The sequence below is a fragment of the Panthera onca genome, chromosome A1 (assembly GCF_046562875.1).
Source record: "Panthera onca isolate mPanOnc1 chromosome A1, mPanOnc1 haplotype 2, whole genome shotgun sequence".
Taxonomy (NCBI): domain Eukaryota; kingdom Metazoa; phylum Chordata; class Mammalia; order Carnivora; family Felidae; genus Panthera; species Panthera onca.
In genome coordinates this window covers 231,739,338-231,764,378 of record NC_138339.1, presented here as the reverse complement: position 1 = coordinate 231,764,378, position 25,041 = coordinate 231,739,338, and the positions used below count along the sequence as shown (strand labels likewise).

Genomic DNA, 25,041 nt, shown 5'->3' with positions numbered 1-25,041 from the left:
TTGTGGAGATCGTTGTGCGGTGACCGAGTACTCCTCCGTGGCCCCGTCACGAGACAGTGAGTGGGTCTGCATCCGTTCTCTCTTACACCTTCAAGGACTTAAAACCAGAGCCCAACATTTCTCCTCCTCTGTTTTAATGGTGGAGTTAACCTTTTCTGGACCTGAAACTATTTTTTCTTGGTTAAGGATGAACGATTTGAAAGCAATTTCTTCCTCTGGAAGCATGGTATGCACTAAATGACTATCATTTCATTGTTTACAAAATTGCGTATTTGCCCCGTGTCACTCTTCTGGGAGTTCCGGGAGCTACACAGATGAGCAGCGCACCGTGCCTGTGCTCAGACTGCGCACTGTCTGGAAAGAAAGACTAAAGCACCCATCTACCCATTCGACAAATACTTCCCTTAAGCCTACTCTACGCCTCCCCCGCTTCGAAGTGCCGATGAAACAGCAGGGAACGGAACAAAGCTGTCCGCCCTCTGGGCAGGAAGACAAGATGATAAACTGAAGCGCACAAACAAGTATGGCAGAGACCAAAAAGCCTCCAGGGGACGCACCACCTCTGCCGCCGCCTGGCACCTGGTCTGTATCTCTTCACTCAAGAAGGGGCAACCTCACGGTGGTTTCCAGTAGGTCGTGAATTCCCCCGATTTAGCTGCAGTTCAGGACTTGTGCCGGAGGACCTAAGAACCATCGATGGCTTCCCCACACATTCGGTCACGGCATCCTGATCCTGAGAAACAGATCTGATATAGACTTTTCATTCCGATGTGAACACTCAGCACCACGTGCCAAGCCCTGGTATTAGGTAACAGGAAGGGTTTCTAAAATAGTCTGTTGAGATAGCAGAGACACATCTGACGACTGCAGGAAGGGGAGGAAGAATGCAGAATGAATTCACTCTAAGCACTCTTACTAAACAGGCCCTGAAAAGAGGAGGAAAGAAAAGGACACTCAAGGTTCACCATGGCTTCTGGCACCACACAGGATGTTCCCCCCTCCCCGGCCGCACTTCCCTGCCGGCAAGGATCCAGTTTTACCGTCTTTTGGGAAAGTACACCTGGTAACTGTGCACCTTTGTTTCTGACATTTACACAGTTGCAAGGGCCTCATAAACACGCGGTGTACTTCCAGCTGTGAGCCTCCCTATGAACTATGCGGTAGGAGCTTGGGGGAGTCTGGCCCCTCCTTCTTATTTCAAGGTCACTGCTCAAAGACGCCCACCTGTGGCAGGGGCCGCTGGCCATATCCCCCACAAAGTTCCTCTGATGAAGGATAGCATGGGCTGCTGACCCTGATTATGTGTGCATTCTTTTTTTTCAACATTAAAAGAAAAATTTTTTTTAATGTTTATTCATTTTTGGGGGGCGGGGAGGGGCAGAGAGAGGGAGACACAGAACTCAAAGCAGGCTCCAGGCTCTGCGCTGTCAGCACAGAGCCCGACACAGGGCTTGAACTCACAAACCATGAGATCATGACCTGAGCCGAAGTCGGACGCTTAACTGACTGAGCCACCCAGGCGCCCCTACGTGTGCATTCTTAATACAGCTATTTTTGGAATTAAGAATATGAATGGCCGCAAAGGACAGTAAGGATGTGAGAGGGAGGGAGAGAAGTCAGGGGAGGTTCTTTTGTAAACACACACACCTGAAAAAACTGCCTCCTTTTGATGATGCATAAAATAGCAACAATAACAATGAAGTGCCCATACTCAGTGAACTTGTTATTTTAATCAAAAGCTAACAGGAGTAATAGCTTTCAAGTATTTTAATAGTGGAACCCATCTTTCCCAAACCACATCTGCCAAACCCAAATGTAAGAATCAAATAAAAGTGGAGCCTCTCTTACACAGAGAGATGGGAGCCACTGAGCCCCGCTGGCTAGCCCTGACCCGCCCCCGCCCTCCCTGCCTGGCTCCTTGGCCCCCCCTCAGGACTCTGCGGCTCCAAGGCCCAGCCTGAAATGCACTGGCCTATAGCAGATCACTACAGCACCTGAACCTAAGAATAAGCTACGGGAGAATCCCTAGGTAAAAGGGGGGAAAGCAGAGGAATAAAGAGATAGGAGCAGGAGGAAAGGCTTGGGAGCAGGAAGGAAACTGGAGCCAGCCCTTGACCCTGAGAAGCACCAAGGCTCCAAGAGTCAAAGGCAGCACCGCACTGCAAACCATCAGTGTCATGGCATTGCACACCAGCACGGACAGGCCAGGGGCCGCTGCCCAGAGCGAGGGCCACCAAGGGCTACACACCACGCAGCAGCCCTGCATCCACACCGGGAGTGAGCGGCAGGCTTCGGCAGATCCTCTCTCCACAGCTGCCCTGATGGACATAGATTTCACCTGGGATGTCGGTCTTTCCCCCGCCCAGTTCCCAAGCCTTGCATTGGGCAGGGTATTGGGAGTTCTGTCTCAAGGAAATGCAGAAATTTAATCAGCCCGCAAAAGTGAAAGGGCACTCGCGTTTTCTGACGAGGGGATGGGCCTGAACTGCTAAGGGCTCTGAAGAGGCAGAGCAGTGATAGATAAGCTTTAAAAGATGATGACGCAGGGTGTAGCTGTCAGTTAATTTATAAAGTCAACAGCCAACTGAAGGTCTAAACGGACAATCCATTCTAGTGCCCAAGAGACCGCCCTGCCAGCGTGCAGATGGGCAGACTGTACCTGGAACAGGATGTGAGGACTTGTCAACTCGTCACCCGAGGATCGCCTGGGTCCTGGAGCAAAGACGTCTCAGGAGGGATGAGATGGGCACCTCCGGCTCCTGGGAAGCAAAGAAGAGACGTTAGGCGCCACCCACCTGGGCCCCAGAACCTCCATGCCTGTGGCTGTGAGGCGAGGGATGATTCTGTTCAGCTCGGAGTCAGAAAAGACACCCGACCTATAACACCAAGCAAAGGTAGGTGGCATCAGAGGCCAGGCAGGTAAGGGGCCCTTCACGGGGACTGAACACGCATATGGTGAAGCACCACTGGGCAGGGGACGAAACTGGACGAGATGTCCTCCGAACCAGAGATCTTACCATGTGACCTCCACCAACGAGGACCAAATCTCAAACAAGCATCACCCAGACAGACTCCCTCCACAGACCTAGGGCACAAAGGTAGATGGGTGGTAGATGGGAAGGCACAAAGCCGTGTGGGGAGAGAATCCACCCGCCCCCCCCCCCCCACCTCTGACGACCGCACTGAGAACTGAAAGTGGCGGGGGCAGAAAGTCTTATCTGGGTCCCTCAGTAAACAGACTCCACCTGTGAGTGGCCATCTTGCCAAAGACTCTCTGGACCGGCTGACAGATGGGCACAAACGTACGCCTGCCCTGGAGACTTCAGGATGGGCCAGGGTGCTCTAAATGTAGAACGCACGCTGTCACCATGAGCCTAGCGGAGTGGCCTGCAGTCCCACAAGGAATGGGATCGAGTGGCCGGAGCCCCCCCATCCGAAAGCAAGTTACCTCTGCTGATATAAAGTCCTCTGTCTCCTCAATCCTACCACTTCTACTCTGCACACACTCACGCGCTCACCCAGGAGCTGGAGAGGTTTAATTAAAGTCTCCTGACGTGATCTGCACTAATGAAACCCAGAGCGGATTATCATCACACCAAAGATGCACGTCAAGACGTTAATCAACAGAGTTTTGGAACTTCCACAGCAGCAAACCAGATTTCCAGCCACGGAGATCCTACTCTATCCCGACCCACACCTTTTGTACGCTCATTGTACTCAAGGCTTCGTTCTTTTCCGCTTTCTATTTGCAAAATGTGCAAACCTACAGAAACACGAAAGGAACGTTTACGTACCCTTCATCTACATTTACCGACATTTCTCATTTTGCCATGTTCGTTTTATTTTTATATAAACTTTTCTCGTGAACCATTTGATAGTGAGCTATAATAGCTACCGTGACACTTGACCTCTATTTTGGTAACTCCTAAGAACAACGTCTCCGGCAAAACTGCAATGCCATTATCACACCGAAGAAACTGAAATGCAGTCGATGGCATCTAAAACACGGCCCATAATCAAATGCCCCAAATTGACAGCGTGTTGCTCTTTCTCTACCATATGCCAGGTACCACAAGGGCACTGAGAGGGTCACGGCCCCGGAGGGGAGACTGACCTACAGATGCCTTACTGGGGACAAGGGCACTGAGGTGGTGTGGCTCATATGTGAGTCTCTGTCTTGGCTGAAGAGAAAGTGGTTGGCCCCACCTGAAGACGTGAGGAAAGGCCTTTGCAGTGAAGCCCTAAAGGACAAGTCTAGCCAACATATACACAGCAGGAACTAACTGTGAAACTAGACAGGCTTGAATGTGGCTGCCAGAATAATATAGTCCCCCCACCAAACATCCAAATCCCAATTCCAGGAATTGGTGAATATGTTAGGTTACATGGCAAGGACGAATTAAGGTTGCAAGAGGAATAAAGATGCTAATCAGCTGACCTTGAGATGGGAAGATTTTCCTGTGGCGAGCCTGATGTAGTCACGAGGGTCCACCAGGTGGAAGAGGGGGCGGGAGAGTCAGTGTCAGAGGGATGCAATGTGACAAAGACACCATCAGCCACTGCTGGCTTTGAATGTGTCAGGGGACCAGGAGCCAAGGAAGGCAGGCAGGCTGGGAGGGACAAGGAACTAGACTGTCTCTCAAGAGTCCTCAGAAAGGAACACATCCCTGCCACCACCTTGACTTGAGCCTGGTGAGATGTATTTCGGACTTCTGACCTCCATCCAGAACCATCAGGCAATAAATGTGTGCTGTTTTAAGCCAATGAAAAAACAAAAACAAAAAAACACAGAGGCTGGAAACAAGGCTGGAAACTATCAAAGTGCTGGGAGATGGGGGCAAATTCATCCAAGTCCTTGTGGCCAAGCCAAGAAAACTACACTTTGTTCTTCCGGGAAGGGAGAGACAGCCAAGAGCCATGATCGGATCTGTATCTTAGGAATAAAACTCTGAAATAAAAGGAGCAGAAGCTAGAAGGAAAATAACTAACAATGCTTGTTGCCAACGATAAAATTTGAGCTTTCAAACAAAAAAACAAAAAAAAAAAATAGAATTTTGGAAAACTTGCATCCGTCACCAAGAACTCAAAAGATTCCCAAAACTTAAAACAGTTTCCTGATGACACTGGTGGTGATGTTAACAAATGCGATTTTTAGAAAACAATTACATGATGAAATCTGTCAACGTTTGAAGATCTGCATAATTCAGTAAGACAGTATTTCACTGAAACATGGACAAACGACTGATTCAAAGTACAAAGCGGAATTTTTGAAAAAAGTACAAAACAGACACATTTTCAAGTACAAAAAGCCTGTCAATATGGTTTTAGATTCCACTGTGGAACCAACTACCTCCTTTCAAGTTTTTGTGCAGTATCGAAAAAGAACACTCAGGGGCGCCTGGGTGGCTCAGTCGGTTAAGTGTCTGACTTCGGCTCAGGTCATAATATCGAGGTTCATAAGTTCGAGCCCCGCGTCGGGCTCTGTGCGGACAGCTCAGAGCCTGGAGCCCGCTTCGGATTCTGTGTCTCCCTCTCTCTCTGCCCCTCCCCCGCTCACACTCTGTCTTTCTCTCTCAAAAATAAATAAACATTAAAAAAAAAAAAAAGAACACTCATAATTATCCAAAAAGGCTACTATCCTTTTCCAAGTATCTACCTGAGGGCTATTTTCTTTATATATTTCAACTAAAACAGACATCAAAACCGACTGATGCATAATTAGACATAACAATCAAGCTGCCTTCTATTAAGCTGAGCATTAAAGAGATTTGTAAATATGTAAAATGACACTACTCCTATTAAATTATTTAGCAACTAGTTATTTTTCATAGAAATGATACATTAACAGAAAATGGTTTATTGTTATTTTTAGATGGATTAGTACGTAAATATTTGAAGCTGATCCAAACTCAAATTTGTAAGATGATAAATGTAGATACATACCACCCACATAAGCAAGAGTTCCTTCGAGTCCTCAATAGTCTGTAAGAGCACAAGGTGGTTCTGGGACCGAACAGCTTGAGAACCGCTCCCTTATGGGCCGCCCAATCAAGTGAACACAGCACCAAGCTGGGTATATGCTCACATCACACAAGGTCCTCTCCTGCTTCTTTGGGCATGATGAAGCAGCCTAAAGGGGATCCCCACTCTGCTCCCATTCTCCTGGCACGGTATACAAGCAGTTAATGCTCAAGCTGGAAGTCCGGAAGAAAAGCATGCCATACGTTAATCCAGGCTGAACTCATCAGGATTAATGGGGTTGGAATGCATAGCAAATAAACTCATTATAACTGCTTTTCTTTAATCCAAGAATGTTCCAACCGACCATTCTACTCCTACAGATCTGGCGACTCACTTTTTACCAAGGAAGGAGAATGCTACATACACTTCAGACCTTAAGGATTCAATTTCACTTGTGTCATAAACACAGCAAGCAACATTCCAACACCGCCCCTGACAAACTTCACTGAAAGGGTGTGGCTATGACACCATGTGGCTCTGGGTAACGGGGAGCACCTGGCACACTGACAGGAAATATGTACGTAAAATAACATGGAAACACCAGCAAACATACTTCCACTGAGTAATTTACACATCAAAGGGAATCAGGTCTTTTCATTAAGTACACTGATGAACCACTAAAAATGCTTTCCCATTTATGAGACACAACCCCCAGCTCTTTGGCAACTTAAGTACCTGCTTTGCCTGAGAATGTGATTTTATTCCATTCATTCCACAAATGTCTTGGGCGCCAGATACAGTTTCAGAAACCAGAGAGGCGGCAGTGACCTTTATTGGACCAAAATCTCTGACTTCTTAAAGTCTATCACTGGAAATCCCTCTTTGAAAACTAAGGATGGACGAAATAATCACTGGAGGAAGAACGCTTCTGGTTTCCTAAAGCAACTGCATGAAATTACCAGAAGTAAGATGAGCCCCAACTACACACGGGAAGGTCAGATGTTATGGTTACTGTAAGGAACAAAGCTACAGACAGCACAGTTCAAGGCGATCGGGGGATTTCTGTTAAGTCCACGGACTCTCGCCGAGAATGCTGGCAAGAACGGAGCTCCTCTGGGAAGGCCCAGCAACCTATGGGACGCCCAAGGCAGTTCCCCAGCGGATGTGTGGGCTGTCAGAATCCTGAAAGGGGAGCATCTGTGGTTGAAAAAAGCAAATCATAATTAATTGTTTTCTTTGGCATGAATAGTTTTCAAATTTCAGCATAAGATTTCTGTCGGTTAAAAGGGAGCACAGGCTAAGAGGCTGAGTAGTTAAACAGAAACCACTTTTCTGCTCCAGGAAAGACAGGGAGGATGGAACCAAAGCCGCAAGTACAGGAAGGAGCCTGCAGTGTCCCCAGAACCAGCAGGGCAGGCTTCCGGGCATCACGAAAGGATCCAGAACTGAGCTCAGAGGCTCTCCTGGTCCCTGGGGAGCCTGCTGCGTGGGCACCGTAGGAACCGCATCAAGAACAGTCCAGACTGTCCCAGCTGCACCTGCAACCCGCTGAGAGAACCACAGGAATATGGGAGTGATCCCTTCTCTCCTTCGGCCTCCCAGCCTTAACCCCGCACTTCAGATCTACCCAGAAATGATCAGACCCTTATTAACTGAAACAACATACCCTCAAGGGGCAGATCTGGAGGGTACCAGCATCCAAAATACTATGTTCTCCTATGTTTCCACTGGACCCACACTTCCTGACTTGCACAGCTCCACGGGAGCACAACACACACTGGCTTACCAGCTCCTCAACGGTAGGGGGGTGTCTTCTACCCGTGACCATGGGATTTACAGCTGCTACTCAGCAGCTCCCCAGGAAAACTCGCAGAATAGATTCCAGCGTCCATCTCAGAATGTGAGTAACTCACCTCTTCTTCCAATTTCCAACGTCCGTCCTAATCCTGCCTGTATTTGGGACCTATACCAGTTTCTGTCTACTCCCTGAGACGGCAATAGCATTTAAGCATAAATGCTGTTCGAAAGACCGCACACTGTGGTTCTACAAAACTTACTGGGGGAAAAAATGACAAACTCTAAAGGAAACATGGTCAAGGAAGTAACAGCAAGACATTTATCCTACCCCCTATCCTTTGATAACTAAAATTACTCCAGCCATTCTGCACCAAGGAAAAGACCGCTGGGCTCACAATTTGATGATTCAACCTTCCTCTGAGATGCAAAATACTCCGGGAAAAGGCCACAAACCCCTTCTTTGCTCTGCGCTGCAACGGGCCAGTGAAGGGCGCTCTTCCCCATCGGCCCGTGTCTCCTGGTGATGCCAAAGGAAGAGGAGGGGTGGCAGGAGAAGCTAGCGGGGGCCAGTCAGAGGTTGCAGGATGCAGTTCTCAAGCAGGGGTGACTCTGCTCCCACCAAGGGGCATCAGGCAGTGCCTGGAGACATTTCCGGTGGCCACAGCCGAGGGAAGCAGGTGTTGCCATCTAGTGATCAGAGGCCTTCACTCTGCCGCACGCACAGACAGCCTTCCAACAGAGAGGCTCGGGAGCACTGGGGTGGAGAAAGCCTGCCTTACATGTGAAACTGCAGACCGCAAAGTGTTCCATAGATTTTCTTTTTTAAGTGAACTGGTTTAATAATTCTATCAAAAAAAACCAAAAGGTACAGTGTCTGAAAACAAGCACATATTCACAAGAGAGCAAAACCTTGTCACCATATCCCTGGAGAACCCTCCAGGGTACCCAAACCAGGATTGAGAATAACTAAGAGGCAAGGAGACGAAGGGAAAAAGTAAACGATTAAAAAATGCCGTGTGGACTAAGACATTAATCTGAGTTATTAATCTGAGTTCTCACTTCTGAGGGTGAATTGGTATCTTGTAGAAGGCTTGAGACCCTCGCCCTCTGATGACTCTGCCTGGAAGGTGAAGGTCAAACCTTGAAGGGCTGATGGGACGGCCAGGCAGGGCCCCTGTGAGGGAAAGGAGCCAACCAGCTAAGCCCCACCACGCTCACAAGGTCCCCCAGGGAGAATGCCTCATCCCCAGGTCACGGGGCAGGCACAGAAGCTCCGAACAGCAGTGACCATGACAACAGAAAGAGCCCACGGCCACTTTACTAAAAAGTCCTCTTGTTACGCCAAACACACTGTTTCAGCGTCTGAGTGGGAAGGACATCTCCACTCTGTGGTTCCGAGAAAGCACAGAGATGAGGCAGCGTCCAGCCTATGAGGAAGGTCGTTTCTCCCTCTCCCAGAAACGTTCTGCCCTCCAAGGAGCCATGGACATCTATTTTTTAATGCCCGAGATTCAAAAAATGAAATCACGAGTTCTAAGAGTCGGAAGGGACCAATCCAACATCTGATGCAGAAATCCTCCCAGGCTGTCACAGGAAACACTGATCAGGGCAGGAAAGAGAGGGGAGAGTGGGGGAGGGAGGAAGAGCCAGGCTACTGAAGGCAGGCGTGAAGAAGTGACGCTCCAGGCAGCCACTCCCCCCCGCCCCCTTCCCAGTTGTCACCCACCAGCCTCTGAATTCTGCCTCTGAGTCTGGAGTAATAAACACGCGTCTGAAGCCAGCCATACCCCTCATAAGCAGTAACAACAGTAAGAATGGCTAACGTTCATGCTGAACGTCTACCATGTGCCGACGCCCCCGTGGAAGGCACTGTATGTATGTGTACAACCTCATCTAACACTCAAACCAGGCCTTGAAGTTTACACAGCTGTCACACCCCCTTCACTTAGGGCAAGCCAGCTGTGTAAAGTAGTTATAAAGCGGAGCCTTGGTGCAAACCTTGGCGCATCCGACTCTAGACCCACCTGGATGCTCCATTATGTTTAATGCTACTGAAACGCTACATGAGATTATAATAGGTCCCCCAGGGCAATGGGCCATAACGTAATTACAGCAAGACTTTAGTTAGACACGAGGAGGATCCCCCACTTAACAGTGACATGCAAAGGAATGAGGGCACAGAGGTTTTCAAGGAGACAGACTTTGGTTTGAATCTCTGCTCAAATGCTGACCAGGTGAATGAGTTGGGGCAAATCATTCTGAATCTTAGTTTCCTCACTTCTCCAAAGAGGAAACTACTGTGAGGCTCATGCAATTGTTTAAAAACAACAATAAATATATTTATCTACATAAATGTATCATGCACTTTTGAACGTAAATACATTCCTGGGAGACTGTCTCTGAGTAAGTGACATATTTCAGAAATACTTCCTCTTCATTTCATACTGTTCTTCAAATGCACTGGTTCCTACGTGGCATTTTGAAATTTCTCTGCCAAACAGCTAATGAGCTACACAAATAGATAAATGCAGCCAGGGGGAGCTGCTAATTTAAGAAATTCTCCAGTTCAAGTGAACAATTGTTTGATGTGTGAATAATCGGCTCTTAATTACATGGTTTGTCAATATTTTAAAAGAATCATCTCGTTAACAAGCTGAGGGGGTAGGCTGTGGCACCTACCCTGACTTTGGTCATTCGATGTTTCTGTCTGCCAGTAACTGAACCTTAAGAGTTTAATAAAATAGTCTTTGCCAGTGAGCAAGTGACGTATTATTTAAAAAAAAAAAAAAAAAAAAAAAGAGGTGAAACATACGAATACAATACAAACACTACAGGGCATTCTCCAAATGGGCAGCAGAGAAAGGAGGCATGGGGGAATTTCGGAGCAACAGACCCAGGAGGGAGTGGTCAGGGGAGGCAGCAGCCAAGGTGAAGGCGTGACAAGGCTGAGGGAAGAAGGCAGGCACTCCTCAGACAGGGGGTGAGCAACACGCAAGCTGGAGTCATGGACGAGCACAAGGGGGTCCCGAGAGAGCAAGGGGGCAGGCCTGCCAGGGCATGGGCAGAAGGATGTCGGGGCTCTGCTGCCCACGGCCTACACAAACCTTCTCCAAGATCTCTTCTAGTTCCATGATGGATCCCCGGAAACACACACACACATATATTTTGGCCCTACATTGGTACACTTTCCTGAGACTCGGTGAATAGAACTCGTGATCGCTTACGTTCAGGATTCCCTGAGGCCACCTGTCAGAGCCCAGGTAGACTTGTTGATCCACTAGGAAAATAAGCCTCTTGTACTCCTGCTGTGTGCCCTGGAGAGGTACCCGGGAGGCACCCCAAGAATGCAGGCAGCAGCCCACCTCTCTAGCCCCCTACTCCCAGTTCTTGGGCAGCTTCTTCAAGTTACACACCCCCTCCCCTGCTGCTGGTCTTAACCAACATTTTTTAAAGCGGTAGCACCCATGCAGAGACAGACCCTACGGTTTGGGGCCAAGGACCCTTCACCCGTTCTAGCTCTCAAAAGGAAGTAACAGTGACTAGGCTTTTTACTAATCTGTCCCCCTCCCTTTGCCAAATCAAAGTTAAAGTTACTTCTCTTCGGGGGGCCAAGAAATGGTGTTGCTTGTTTCCTAAAAACCTAGGAGGAGGAATGTGGCGATGGCCGCACAGCATTGTGAATGTACTTAATGCCACTGAAACGTACAATAAAAAAATTTTCATAATTTTTTTAAAACCAAGAAAATTCCTCAAAAAACAACACACTTACCATATGACCTGGCAACTCACCCCTAGATCTATAACCAAGATAAATGTGTACACAAATGTTCACAGCAGCATGACTGAGAATAGCCCCAAAATGCTTAAACCACCAAAATGTCCATCAAATGATGAATAAACAGAACACAGAATATCTATACAATGGAATATTATTCAGCCCTTAGAAGGAGTGAAGCACTGACACCAGCCACCACATGGATGAACCTTGAAAACACCATGCTAAGGGAAAGAAACCGGGCACAAGAGGCCACGTATTGTGCTCCTCCATTTGTATGAAACGTCTCAGATAAAGGCAGAAAGTGTATTACTGGTTGCCTAGGGCTGGGCTAAGGATGGAGGAGGGAATGCGGAGTCACTGTTCCTGCATATGGGTTTCCGTGTAGGGGTGAATAAAATGTTCCGTAATGTGCTAATGGTTGCTTAACTCTGTGGATATAATCAAAACCACGGAATTTATACTTTAAATGGATTAACTTTATGGTATTAAAGTATATTCAATAAAGCCGTTAAAAAATAATAAAAGCTAAGAAGAGCCCAATCCGCCAGAGACCGCAGCACGGTTTTCTATTAACGGCACCTGGGCCGATTCCAGGACCTCTACACAAGTTCTGTGCAACAGCAGCATGTTCTCCGTGTACTTTAATTCCGCTTCAAGTCAAAATTCTCCCACCCCCGCCCCGGAAATCAATAATTGTAGCTCCGGCTGCAGTTGTGAGAGGAGCTCCACCTCCTTGCACAAGCCACTTATTATATGTAACAGTCATTTTGCTTTGAGCGTTTCACCAAGGTGAAAGTGACTCCTATTTAATACACCCTCCCTGCAAGCTCTGGGTCTTTTCTTGTTCTGTTCCACTGCAAACATAAGTTCCAGGTTTAACACACAGCAAAGATCCTTCATCGTGACAGGGCACAGAATAATAAAGCCGAGGAAGAGCGCAGCATTTGTTGGTTTAAATGACATACTTAAAGCTTTTAACTCAAGATACAGGAGACAGGAAATGCCTCTCTCTGCGCAGGATCTCAAGAAAATAGGAAGGCTTTAGTAGGTAATCAGAAGTAAAAGATCATCAGGCGGTAAAAAATCAAGAAGGTCTCTTAGCACTAGCAAAGAATTTCCAAAGATCATCAAGGTGCATTCCCAGGACAGAGAAATCACCAGTGAGGCAGGGAGAAGACATGCCCAACTTGGGGAGCTGGAAGGAAAACTGTCTGGGAAGCAAATTTCGGGATACTTTCTGCACTGAATGTTCGGAATGCTCTCGAGGCTTGGTGGCGGCCTTTTGTCTGCCCAGGCACACCTGACAGGTGAGTTCATGCTACTCTCCGGGGCATTTACAAGCCCTGGGTACACAACTCCCTGCAGACAGGTGTCAGCCCGCCCCTACCCTCCCACGGATGTGTCCCCAACCCTACGGCAGTGCTGAAGAAGCGTATGAAGACAAATGAGCCTTGCATGTGGCCGGGAGGGCGGCCCACATACAGGAGAGAAGAGCCTGCCTGCGCCAGCCCAGTGATTACCAGAAGGAATTAAGCAAGCACTTGCAAGCCTCGGCCTCTGAATTTCTGTACTTTGATAGACTTAATTTGTTGTCCTGGGGCTAAATAGCTGGCTGTGTCGCTGCAATCCTACACAGGAGCACAGTTAGGGAAACCTAATGTGCAGGGAATGATTTATGACTCCACGGGGCTCCCACCCAGGAAACCGTTCTCCCCAGGAGAAGCGGGGGCCAGGCAGACGGGCAGACGGGTCACGAGACACACCTGCCATGTATCAGTTGGGACTCCACTTAAAAATGGCTCTGTTCTCTTTCCTCCCATAAACTTAGACAAAATTTCTTGAGGCACTTCTTGAAAACATTTTCATCTGTGTAAGATGTTCCCCAAATAAGAAACCATCAAGGAGTGCCAGTGCTGGGAAAGAGTCACAGGACCATCTAATACATCCAAACCAGTCTATTCTCACACCTGCTTTGGGAGTTTTTGCTGTATCTTTGTAGCATACATATTGTTACTTATAACATTGTTTGTTAAAGGAATCCAGGGGCACCTGGGTGGCTCAGTCGGTTGAGCGTCCGACTTCAGCTCGGGTCACGATCTCACGGTTCGTGAGTTCGAGCCCCGCGTCGGGCTCTGGGCTGATGGCTCAGAGCCTGGAGCCTGCTTCCGATTCTGTGTCTCCCTCTCTCTCTGCCCCTCCCCCGTTCATGCTCTGTCTCTCTCTGTCTCAAAAATAAGTAAACGTTTAAAAAAAATTTTTTTTTAAGGAATCCACCTCTTTATAAATCAAATATTATTTTGTAGAAAGCTTTGTATTACTCCCAAATGGAATACCACCAAAAATGATCTGAACTCAAACATTAAACTCAGCTCCATTACCCAATGAAAAGTGCCATCTGTTTCCTGCAGGGTCCCTGATGGCTACAGCCGTACAGGTAGTGAGCTCTGGACACATCAGGTCTCTAGTTTTTCTAATCTATGTTACCATTTAACATACCTATTAATATAAAAATGTCTGTGCACTCCCTAAAATTGCACACAGGGCACATACATGCTGCACTTCGAAAAACAGCGGCCCAAATCTATGACTTGGCAAACTATGGCACTTGGCCCACTTTTGTATCAATCCCAAATTAAAAATGGTTTTCACTGGTAAGTCTGTCATTCTCTCCCCCACCCCTCTCTTTTTAAGGAGGAGGAAGAGGAAGAGGAAGAGAAAGATTATTATTCAAAATACCACATCTGAATGACTTAGAAGCACCTGCATGCGGGTCTTCAGGATTCTATGTAACTGAAGGAATCTTCCCAAAGAAGCCATGAGTGTAGACCCTTTCAAAATGGACCTCTGTCCGATCACTTCAACTGTATTTTAAGAACTGAGCCTCGTCTAAAGCAAACTAAAATGTAAGGATGCACAGCTGACCTAAATGGTCTCTGTCCTCCAGTGCCTGAATCACTTCCTCTTCTGTTTGCCCCAGAGCCACCCTCCACCCTCCTCCACCACACCCTGGGAGCCCACCTGGGTGCACCCTGAGCTCTCTGGGGCCAGCAGGAGGCGGGCGGCTCTGTGATGGAACATTCCCCCCCACACAGCCAGCTGTGCTCACCAAACCCTCTCCTGCCCCTCCAAGCCCAGGGTGCTGGGCCACTCAGGGCCCCCTCACAATCCCAGGCCACTAAACCCGTCGGACCACCCGTAACCCTGGCCTTGCCTTTGTAAACAGTGGCTTTACCACACTCGCCGCCAATTACCCAGCTTGAGATGGCCATCTGCTCCCTGCAGGAGCCCTGATGACGCCAGCCTTACGGGCAGTGAACTCCGGGCGCCTACAGCTGCTTCTGCCACCTCGGGAATGTGGCCATCCAGGCCTACTCCGAGCACAATGCCTCTGTTCTAGAACTGCACAGCTGGACGGAGTCACGGACCACCTGCGGATTCACCCTCCTCCTCCAAAGCGAGCTGGACCCGAGCTGTCCAAGACCTTGCGTGATCTCAAAAATGCCCAGAGAGATTCTAGTGATTAGTTCCAACAACACGCTGCACTATAAAAAGGCTTTTTTCTTTAACGTCTTCAACTTAATTTAATAAAATCTGAGCAGCTGCTATGTCACAGACACCGTCCTCGGCGTTTCACACACACAGAAGATCAACAATCAATCCTCATGTTATAAATGAGAAAACTGGGCCTCAAAGGGAGTCTGTGGTACTTACCAGAGCTCTAAGTGGCTGATGTGAGAGTCGTCCCCACCTTCTTCACTCAGCCAGGCCCCGACCTAAACCCACCTCTTGGCTGGCCAGCAATCCCCTCCCCGCCCCCCCACCATCCCTGCCCACACCAGGAAACACAGCAAGGCCACCCTCCAGTCTATCCACAGCCAGCCCAGTCACATTACACAAATCAGGTTACAAGAAAGACAAGGTCAGGACCAGGGTCGGCAAGTTTTCTGACCTAACAGGGAAGCTCCCTCACAGCCTCATATACACAATCACATTCCCTGGGCCAGCCAACAGGTGAAAATATCTGGTACCTCCAACCTGAGTGTGAATCCCTAGGCAGGTGCCTTCACAATGTCTCTGTGGTATAAAATGAAATGGCTGCTGTGTGCAGAGGTCCCTCTTCTGAACATTCTCTGCCCACAAACTGGGCTTGGAAGACAATGCCAGGACTCCGTGCACCTGGGTGGGAAGGCCTGGCAACTCCTATCAAGCTACATTACTGACTTTAAGTCACACCGAGTGGAAGGTAATTTTCCTATGTCCGATTTTATATCTGCTCACTGATCTGAGGAATCAGAAGGCCTGCCTGGCCCTAGCTGTGTGATCTTGGGCAAGTCACTTGACTTCTCTGTTTCAGTCTTATCACCCGAAAACTGGGATAAGGATACTACTTACCTCACCTACACCTCACCCCATCGCTGCCTCTTCTCTACTGTGAAAAATCAAGGAAGACAGAGGCAAGATAGAAATGAAAATCTCAGATGAAACTGGATTCAAAATTTGGTAGGCAAGTCACTTCTCTGAGCTTCCTTCCTCCCCTCTGCAAGATGAAGAGAATAGTAATAATAGCTACTTCAGAGTTTGAGGAGGCTCAAATGAATTAAAACGTACAATGCACACAAGAGCACCTGGCACATAGTAAGTGCTGTATCTTTGCTATTATTATGAGCTCCTTAATTTACAAGAGCTCTCATTAAGAGCCAACTCGTGAAGCGATGTGAAGATTAAGTACTCAGAATAACTGTGCATTTATTATATGAAGGCATTTGGTAATTGACAAAGCACTATTCAAATATATAGGTAAGGGGTGCCTGCGTGGCTCAGTCGGTTAAGCGTCCGACTTCAGCTCAGGTCATGATCTCACAGTCCGTGAGTTCGAGCCCCGCATCGGGCTCTGTGCTGACAGCTCGGAGCCTGGAGCCTGCTTCGGATTCTGTGTCCCCCTCTCTCTCTGCCCCTCCCCTGCTCATGCTCTGTCTCTCTCTGTCTCAAAAACAAATAAAAACATTTTTTAAAAATTAAAAAACAGGGGCGCCTGGGTGGCGCAGTCGGTTAAGCGTCCGACTTCAGCCAGGTCACGATCTTGCGGTCCGTGAGTTCGAGCCCCGCGTCAGGCTCTGGGCTGATGGCTCGGAGCCTGGAGCCTGTTTCCGATTCTGTGTCTCCCTCTCTCTCTGCCCCTCCCCCGTTCATGCTCTGTCTCTCTCTGTCCCAAAAATAAATAAATAAAAAAAAAAAAAAAAAAAAAAAAAAAAAAAAAACGTTGAAAAATTAAAAAACAAAAACAAACATATAGGTTAAAACATACAAATAAGTTGACAGTCTGATTTATTTCTATCTACCCTCTAATTCAGATGCTAAAAGACTCCAGAGCTATTGCTTAGAAATATGTAAATTGGCTTAAAACTATTAAAAATATAAATATATTGGGGCACCTGGGTGGCTCAGTCGGTTGAGCGTCCGACTTCGGGTCAGGTCATGATTTCACAGTCTGTGAGTTCGAGCCCCGCGTCGGGCTCGGTGCTGACAGCTCAGAGCCTGGAGCCTGTTTCAGATTCTGTGTCTCCCACTCTCTCTGACCCTCCCCTGTTAATGCTGTTTCTCTCGGTCTCAAAAATAAATAAAACATTAAAAAAAATTCTTTTAAATATTTATATATAAATATATTAATTATATATATATAAACAACATAATTAACAATGACTGGGTCTTTAGCCACTCGCTTTTATTTTAAAATACTTCAATATCCCGGTTTCTGCAGCACTAAGACCGATGTTCTCTGCAGCGTGTGTGTTGGGGGCTGGCAGTGACCGTAGTAGCCGTTCTAGATCTCAGTTGCGTCATTGAGGTGCCAGGAAATGCTCAGTGAGTGCCCCTTGAGGAGTGAGCAGGTCACATGCTTCAGGCCGTGTGTCACTCCCCCTGGACAACGCCACACCAGCCAGAGACCTTTTCGTCGGTTTGGCTCTTGGGCCAAACCTGGAAGTTTTCGCCTCCATTTAGAAAAATAAAATGCTTTCCTTCACCTGCTCTACCACAGGGGCGGCTCCTGTGACTTCTTCCACTCTGAACTCAGGCGGGAAAGAATGCCCAGTCAAGAGGCCACTTTCCTCCTTCCAGGAGGTCTGGACACTCACAAAGCCCAGTTATTTGTTTTGCCAAACTGTGTATACATTGAATGGAAATGTTTGTTTTCCATGTCCCACTTTACGTCTCTAAAGACAAATGATTAAAGAATATTTCAGGGACGCTTTTTTTTTGCTCATCCCCTCCAACCTGGTTGTATCAAGCAGCCTCGCTTCCTGCCTTTTAACTCACATTCTGTCGGCACATCATCCACTCTTCTTTGTTGACCTTTACGTGTACAATGTTGCTTCAAAACCCTTCTTCAAAGGAAAGGTCAAAGTGAAATGTCACCGGGAAGGATGCCAGATGGCCAGAGGCCAGGCGGGCACCGGCTCCCGGCGCTGAGGTTACCTGTGGGGTGTGCAACGAGGTGCCAAAGGCAGGGAAAGAGGCACCACAGCTGGACCACCTCATCTAACGCCCCAGAAAGCCCTGTCCTCCAGCCCTGGCCCCCGGCCCTCAGGGCAGAGTAGGACCCTTCATCCAAGAGGCACTTCCTGAGCGTTCCATCACACGTGCACTCTGTTAGGAACGGCACGGTACAGAGAAAGCTACGGGGTCCCTGCGCTAGGGGGGCCTGTAATTTAACAGGGAAGAAAGGACATATGAAGAAGGGTAGAGAGAGAACACGAAGGTGGATTTCAGAAGGACAGAGGGTTGGGGAGCTGAGAGCCACCCCTATGGAGGGGACTGCCAAAGGAGAGTGGGACTAGAAAGGAAGGAAGTTGCAGGTGGCGGGGGGGAAGGAAGGGCCAACGGGATGCAACGAAACACTGAACGTAGAGGCAGGAGGTGAGAGCAAGATAGAGTGAACTCTAGAACCGCAAGCCTGCTTGACAGGGAGACTGAGGATTCCTCGAGAAGCGATGTCCAGAGACAAAAGTGGGCAGCGAATCCCAAGTCTGGGTTTGGAAGCACCGAGGTGAGGTGAGATGAGGTGGCCCTGACGGTCTGAGTCTGCCACTCTCTCTTTGCTCTGGTTCATAATATACTAAGGGGTTAGAAGCATATGAGGGAAGAGAATTAGCAACACAATAGACTGAGGATACCACCTAGAAACAACTGACACAGACACACAGAAGCCAACTCAGTGAAACTTCAATTCTGCAAACCATGATCTAGGAAAAGTCAGACGTGGATGGAACGAGATGCACAGAACAAAGAGGGGCGGAAGCTAAACGGAGTGAAATCTGCTATAGATAAGGGCTGACGTGTGCAGAAAAACCTTTCCTGAAAATGGAAATGGAAAATAATTTACCCTGATGAGAATAATTTCTGAAAACTGCAAAACTTAGGTGGCTTATCTGCGCTCCAAAAAAACATAACTGACTTGAGCTGAAGCGCACTCAGGGAAAAATTTTCATCAAAAATTTACCTGGGATGATACTGCTGATAAAATGTGTACATTCGCAGAGTCAAAATAACCTCAGATCAAACCTGTGTGTCCAGCAGAGCCCAGAGGCCTACCTGCAAACAGCTGGATGTGTGCAAGTCCGAAATGGAGGCCTCCCTGTGAGAGGTGAGTGTTGACAGGGAGAGGCCTTGTCCCTGGGAGACAAGGAGGGAGCATCACACTAGTGAATAGGAAAAGAGCAATTCCAGAAAGAGTTACGGACCCTCTAGGAGGAAGGGGTGCGGCTCCGTGCATCTCTCTGCCGGCCACACCATCACCTTGTGGCCAGAAGCCACAACACAGAGGAGGGTATTCATGCCAGCCTGGCAGAGAGTTACTAGATCAAACATAGGACATCCAGTTAAATCTGAATTTCATGCGAAGAAAGAATAATGCTTTAGTAGAAGTATGTCCCAAATGTATCATAATTGTGTCCCAAATATGCCAACAAATACTTTTTGCGGTTAAAAAAAACGGGATACTAAAAAAGTAGCCAGTGCTTATGTATAACCCAAATTTAACTGGGCGGCCAGTATTTTTATTTGCTAAATCCAGGAAGCCTAGCTTGGTGATGACGGCTCGGGTCTGAGCTCCTCACCTTGTTGCCTTCAGCCATCAGCCCTGATTTCCAGACTACCTCTCTGCAAAGGCTCTTCCACAGCCCTAGCAGAGAGGGGGGACTCCCCCTTACACGCTGTGAGTGCAGGGAGCCTGCTGCAACAGACCCAGAAAAGGAGAGATTCTGCAGGAAAAAGGAATGACCAACCATATTATACATTTCAGAGAGACAACATGGCGTGAGCACTGACGACCAATCACAGAATCTAACTGGAAAAAAGAGGCAACGGAAAGCAGTTTTAGTATAATAATAAGAGCCTACTTTTCAGGCGAAAGCAGGTGGTGAGAACATGACATTCACTCTAGTTAGCTTCATCATTAAAAAAAAAAGGGGTGTCAGCCAACTGCTTCCACCTTCACAGCATCTGCAGAGAACCCCAAGAAATCACGCCCCAGACGGGCAAGCACTTGGGTCACTCGGTGTTAGCACCCACAGGCACGCAAACAGCGCTTGCTGAATGAATGAATGCATGCATGCATAAACTCTACACTTCTCAAAAAGCTTGTTCTAAATTTGGAAATCTTACGTTTATCGAAAACGCGAGTCTAGGGTAAATCTGAACGTTTCATGGCAGTGTCACCACAGTGGCCAGCTAATATTCTTTGCTCTTTGATTGGTCAGCCGAGGATTATCTGTACTAGGAATCACAAGGGTCTGTGCTGGGCCTACACCAAACAAATGAACAAAAACACCTGCTACTCCACCTGATGAAGCACATGTTAAGATTCACATGAATCAAGCAGAGAAGAAAGGCCACCACCTCCCAAACTGAAGTGAATCTGGTTCAGAGCGCAATTTTTTTTTCTAGGCCCCTTTGTGTAACCGTTGCAACTGTTTTCTTCAGTTACAGGAGCGCTTAATCAAACAAACATCTAAAAACAGCACAATTTTCTTATTTAAACATAAAAGTATTTTCAACCCTGCACCAATTTCCCTTGATCTGTGTTGGAAGGAATCCCAGGGACGCCTTACCAAAACAATAAACTTAAAAAAAAAAAATGACATATATTTTCATAAAGAGTACTGTATGTATACTGCTTCTAACTTGGGATAAATCCCCAGTATATTCTGAATTTTTAAAAAGAACGCTTTATTTGCTTTGCTACTGTGGAACTTTCCATTCTGCTAAAAGGCCCCAAATTTAGAATTTACAAACAAACCTTGCCTGGACAAAGTGAAAGCTGTACTTAGCTTATGGATATGCTAACTCCTGGCATAAAACAAACGCTCAACAGCTCTGCCGCCAGACTTCAGGTATTTAATGACAGAGTTAGAAGACGTAGGCTCGAAGGAAGTTTATGTACAAATTAAACCAAAGGTTTTTCGTACCAGCACCTGAAAGGTTTAAATGCCAGACGGAGTCTACGTTCTCAGTACTAATTTTTCCAAGTTGGTCCCAAGGAATAGATCTGCGTCCCGACACGGAGGACACTGGTGCCAGCTCTGGCCGCCTGCCACTGCCTTGCGACTTCCAAGCAAGGGCTCCAGAGCTCCCCAGGCAGAGCTGAAGGTACGCTTTCTGGTATCCTCCTCACCAAACATCACTGACGCTTAACGTTGCCTACTGCAGCCGTAAATGAGAGCATTAACTCGTGAGCCCGGCAGAGGCAGGAAACGCTATGCATTCTGCAGGTGGAAAGCACCGCCAACTGCCTCCGACAGATAAGAGACAGATAAGACGGACCAGTTCTCTCACAGCTGGGAATTCATGCAACTGACGTGCTTCCCAGGGTCCCAAACTCTCCCTCCTTCCCAAGGGCACGCCAACAATACCACCTTCGACAAACCTGTACTTTGTGGACCTGCACAGTGTCCACGCTGGAAGGGAGCTGAGCTGCTCAGGGCCGTCTGCCACACACCTGCACCGACGGGCTGCCGTACCCGTTCATCTGCTGGGGAACCTTGTTGGAGGAGTGGGCTGGGGTTTTCCTGGACAACAAATGCATCATCTCTACCACCATTAGAAGGCAAACAGAAAAATAGGGAGTGATCTACACCGGGATTGAACATCTACTGCCCGACTGCCAAGTGTGCAGCCGAGAGCACGGGTCAGCCACTGCCTGGGCTCTCAGACACCCTGGGAGCTGGGAGCTGCCTGAAGGATGAGCAGAACGAGGCTGGGTACAGGTCGCCGTGTCTGGAGCGAAAGTCGAAACCCAGGTCTGTCTGGGACCCAAAGTCATCCAGGGAGCTCTAGGTCAGAAGAGTCCCTGCCCTTGTATCCACGGCTGATCTTTTAAATTAATGACCTAAATTTAAATGCCAACATGAAACTTTATAAACTATCAACAGTGAAACACAGGTCAATTCTAGAATTGGAATAAAGTTCCAAACATAATGTATCCTTTTTCTTTTCTTTCTTTCTTTTTTTTTTTTTCAAGTCTGCTTTGGTTAAAGGTACAGCGACCTCGACAGTCAGATGGGGCTGAAGGCTTGGAGGCTCCCCTTTGCCTGTGCGTCTTCTCTGAGGCCACCCTCCCTCCAGGGCAGACCACTCCTGATGGCATCCTGGGCTTTCTCCGCAGCTCTGGCCAGTGAGCTGGCTGCACTCCAGCTCTAACTCCATGCTGCCACCCAACTGGGTCAGGGTTAGTCGGAGCAGGGCACCTCTCTCAATGGCTCCCACGGTCAGAGCCAAATGCAGGAGCCAGCAGCAAGTACCCCACTGGGGGTGGGAGAGGGTGTGGAGGGCACGGAGCAGCCAGAGGAGTGAGGAACAGGCACTTACTGCAGGGCAGCGGTGCCTGCAGGGGGGTGGCCTTCTGCGGTCCCAGGTAAGGGAGGGCAAGGTGGAGAACACCCAGGAGAGAGCCAAGGAATCTCCTGGAATTTGGTTCCAAGAGGGGGCTGTGTCCATCTTGGGGCTGCAACTCACTTTACAAGAACCACAGAATGTAAGTAAGACAACTCAAGGGGGGAAAAAAATTACAGAGAGGGAGGGAGGCAAACTGTAAGAGACTCTATTTTTAAATACTGAGAACAAACTGAGGGTTGATGGGGGGTGGGGGAGAAGGGAAACTGGGTGATGGGCATTGAGGAGGGCACCTGTTGGGATGAGCACTAGGTGTTGTATGGAAACCAAATTGACAGAAAATTATATTTATTAAAAAAAAAAAAAAAAGACAACTCAGATGGGCCTCCCAGGTACAAAGTCTGTCCTGCTCCTGTCCAAAATGCCAGGCAGCCCAGATCTGGAGAACCGAGAACATTAAGAAATAACATCTCAGTCAAACTTGGCGTGCTCTGGACAAGAGTCCTGTCTTCAGAGAAGCTCACAAAGCAAGCTTTGTAAGCAGGCACGTCCCACGATAGCATTTGCAAAAGATCGGTGATAAACCCCAAGCATCCCTGGCTCCATCCAACTATCAAGAAGGACATTCTTCTTGAGCCCGCTGCCCTTTTCTGCCTCTACTACCTCTGGTTCTGTCCATTTGTTACCAGCGGCAGAGAGCACTATTTTTTTTTTAATTTTCTTACTGAAGAATAATTTTTTAATTTATTTTTTAATTTATTTTTTTAAGTAGACTTCGCACCCAGCACGGAGCCCAACGTGGGGCTCAAACTCACGACCCTGAGATCAAGACCTGAGCTGAGATCAAGAGTTGGACGCTCAGCCGACTGAGGCACCCAAGAGCCCCAAGCACTATTTGCTTTGTATTTATCCTAAGACATTTTGAAGTCCTGACAAGGGACAGCCTCTGACTTCCAGAAATGGCTGATAAATCTGCAGGCTCACCTTGCCCTGGCCTACGGGAGCTTCAAACTCTGGTCACACCTCTTTTTCCTGGTATTGCCACACTGGGCAGTCCCAAATCTTCCAGTAAACCCTCCCACAAACTCTCCTCCATTCTCAAACAAGGCCAAAGCCTCTGGAACTCAAAGACTAAAAATTTCCCCTCTTCTGTAATACAACCCTTATCGGATTTCTGTCCAGAGGGCAGATATTTAAGACTTCTGAACTTCAGCTGTACAAGTGAAATCTTTTTTTGCAAATTTGACTCTTTGCCATCCTTTGTCCTCCTTTGAACCTTATATGAACCCGGTGGCACAGCGGAGTGTGCTGTTTGATACACCGGTGTGTTATTTTTATATACGCACATCTGCATATCTAAATCAGAAAGCTCGATCATCAGCCGGATCACGTCCACTAAGGCAAATCTAAAGGACCTTGGACAGAACGCCCTTAAGAAGAGGGGGGCGGGGGGGGAGTCCTTGAAGTTGAAGCCCGCGAAAGGTGCCCAATGTCCCGCCATCTGTCCCCAGGCGGGTCTGCCCCAGGAAGCAGCCACCAAGGGAATGCTGCCCCAAGCGGAGACAAAGGCGAGTCCGGGACCCTCCGCCCTCCACTGCTATTTCTCCCTGGACGTCAGGTGCTCCGTGCAGTCTGAAGACCCACCGCCGGAGAAGCGGTGACCCTTCGATACCCCCCATACTGGCTCCCTGTCACAGCCTGTCAAAAGCAGCATGAAAAAGAGTCACGCGTGCCCTTTTCTCTGCATGTGATGCGAGGAAGCAGGCAAGAACCTGTCCCTTCTCTTTCAGGCTTTTTTCTTCATTCCACTAAGGAGAAATAAGTCTCTCAGAGGAGGTGGGGGAGAAGCAGAAGCAAGAACACGGTGAAGGGTTTTCCGTAAACACCGTTTCCGCAGCAGAAGACCACTGTCTGGAGACGACAACACGGAGCCTCGGAGGGGCTCTGCGCCCGCTGCTGCTGCTGAAGGGCTCACCCTAAACTCAGGCAGGGTGGCTTCACGGGCGAGTTTGCTTTCTGTTTCCTTTGATGGGGGCTGTATATATTTTGACGTGTATGGCTGGCGAGTCCTGGGAAAAATCACGTCTCTCGAGCTTCCTCCCTGGTGAGATAGCGTGGGACTGGGCTGCTCATGACCTATCCCGACATTCCAGAACCTCCGCAGGAGACGCCCCGCACAAGAGGACACTGCTGCCAAGGGCCTGACACCGGTGGCCGGCTGCCCCTGCTGGAAAGTTCTTGCCCTTGCCCAAGGGTAAACATCCACAAGTGCCGTGCGGGACCTCGAAACACTTGGTCCAAACTCCTCACTCTTCCCTGAGATGCACTTAGGGAACGCACAATTCGGACCAGCACGGGCTCTTCTGGAAGACTGCTAAGGGGGAAGGGGTGAGAGTGTGGTGGACCGTGGGGATGCTGGTTGCCAGGTCCTTCTGTTTTTTTTCTTACAGGAGCCATTGTGTTCCCCTGGCTGCAGTAGTCACCCGGCTCATCATTTCTGGACTGACACAGACAAGGGGACGCTTCTTAGTGAAGACCTTTGCGCCAACCTAACACCAAACCATCTGTTTTCCACTACATCAGATTACTACCGTTCCCACTCCACACCCACTTTTATG

At 48.3% G+C, this 25,041-nt stretch overlaps 1 protein-coding gene across 7 annotated transcripts in view; it reads right to left on the bottom strand.

The window, feature by feature from the left end:
- Positions 1 to 25,041, bottom strand: part of SLC7A1 (solute carrier family 7 member 1) — an 80,880-nt gene that overhangs the window by 39,281 nt on the left and 16,558 nt on the right. For 4 of the 7 annotated variants that reach the window (XM_078443300.2, XM_078443330.2, XM_078443404.1 and 1 more), the window contains one exon: positions 2,660 to 2,759. The gene's annotated coding sequence lies outside the window, so the exon portion shown is untranslated. Of the gene's footprint in view, positions 1 to 2,659; positions 2,760 to 3,017; positions 3,086 to 25,041 lie in introns of all 7 variants that reach the window. The other 3 variants (XM_078443256.2, XM_078443363.1, XM_078443197.2) reach the window with 2 other exon arrangements.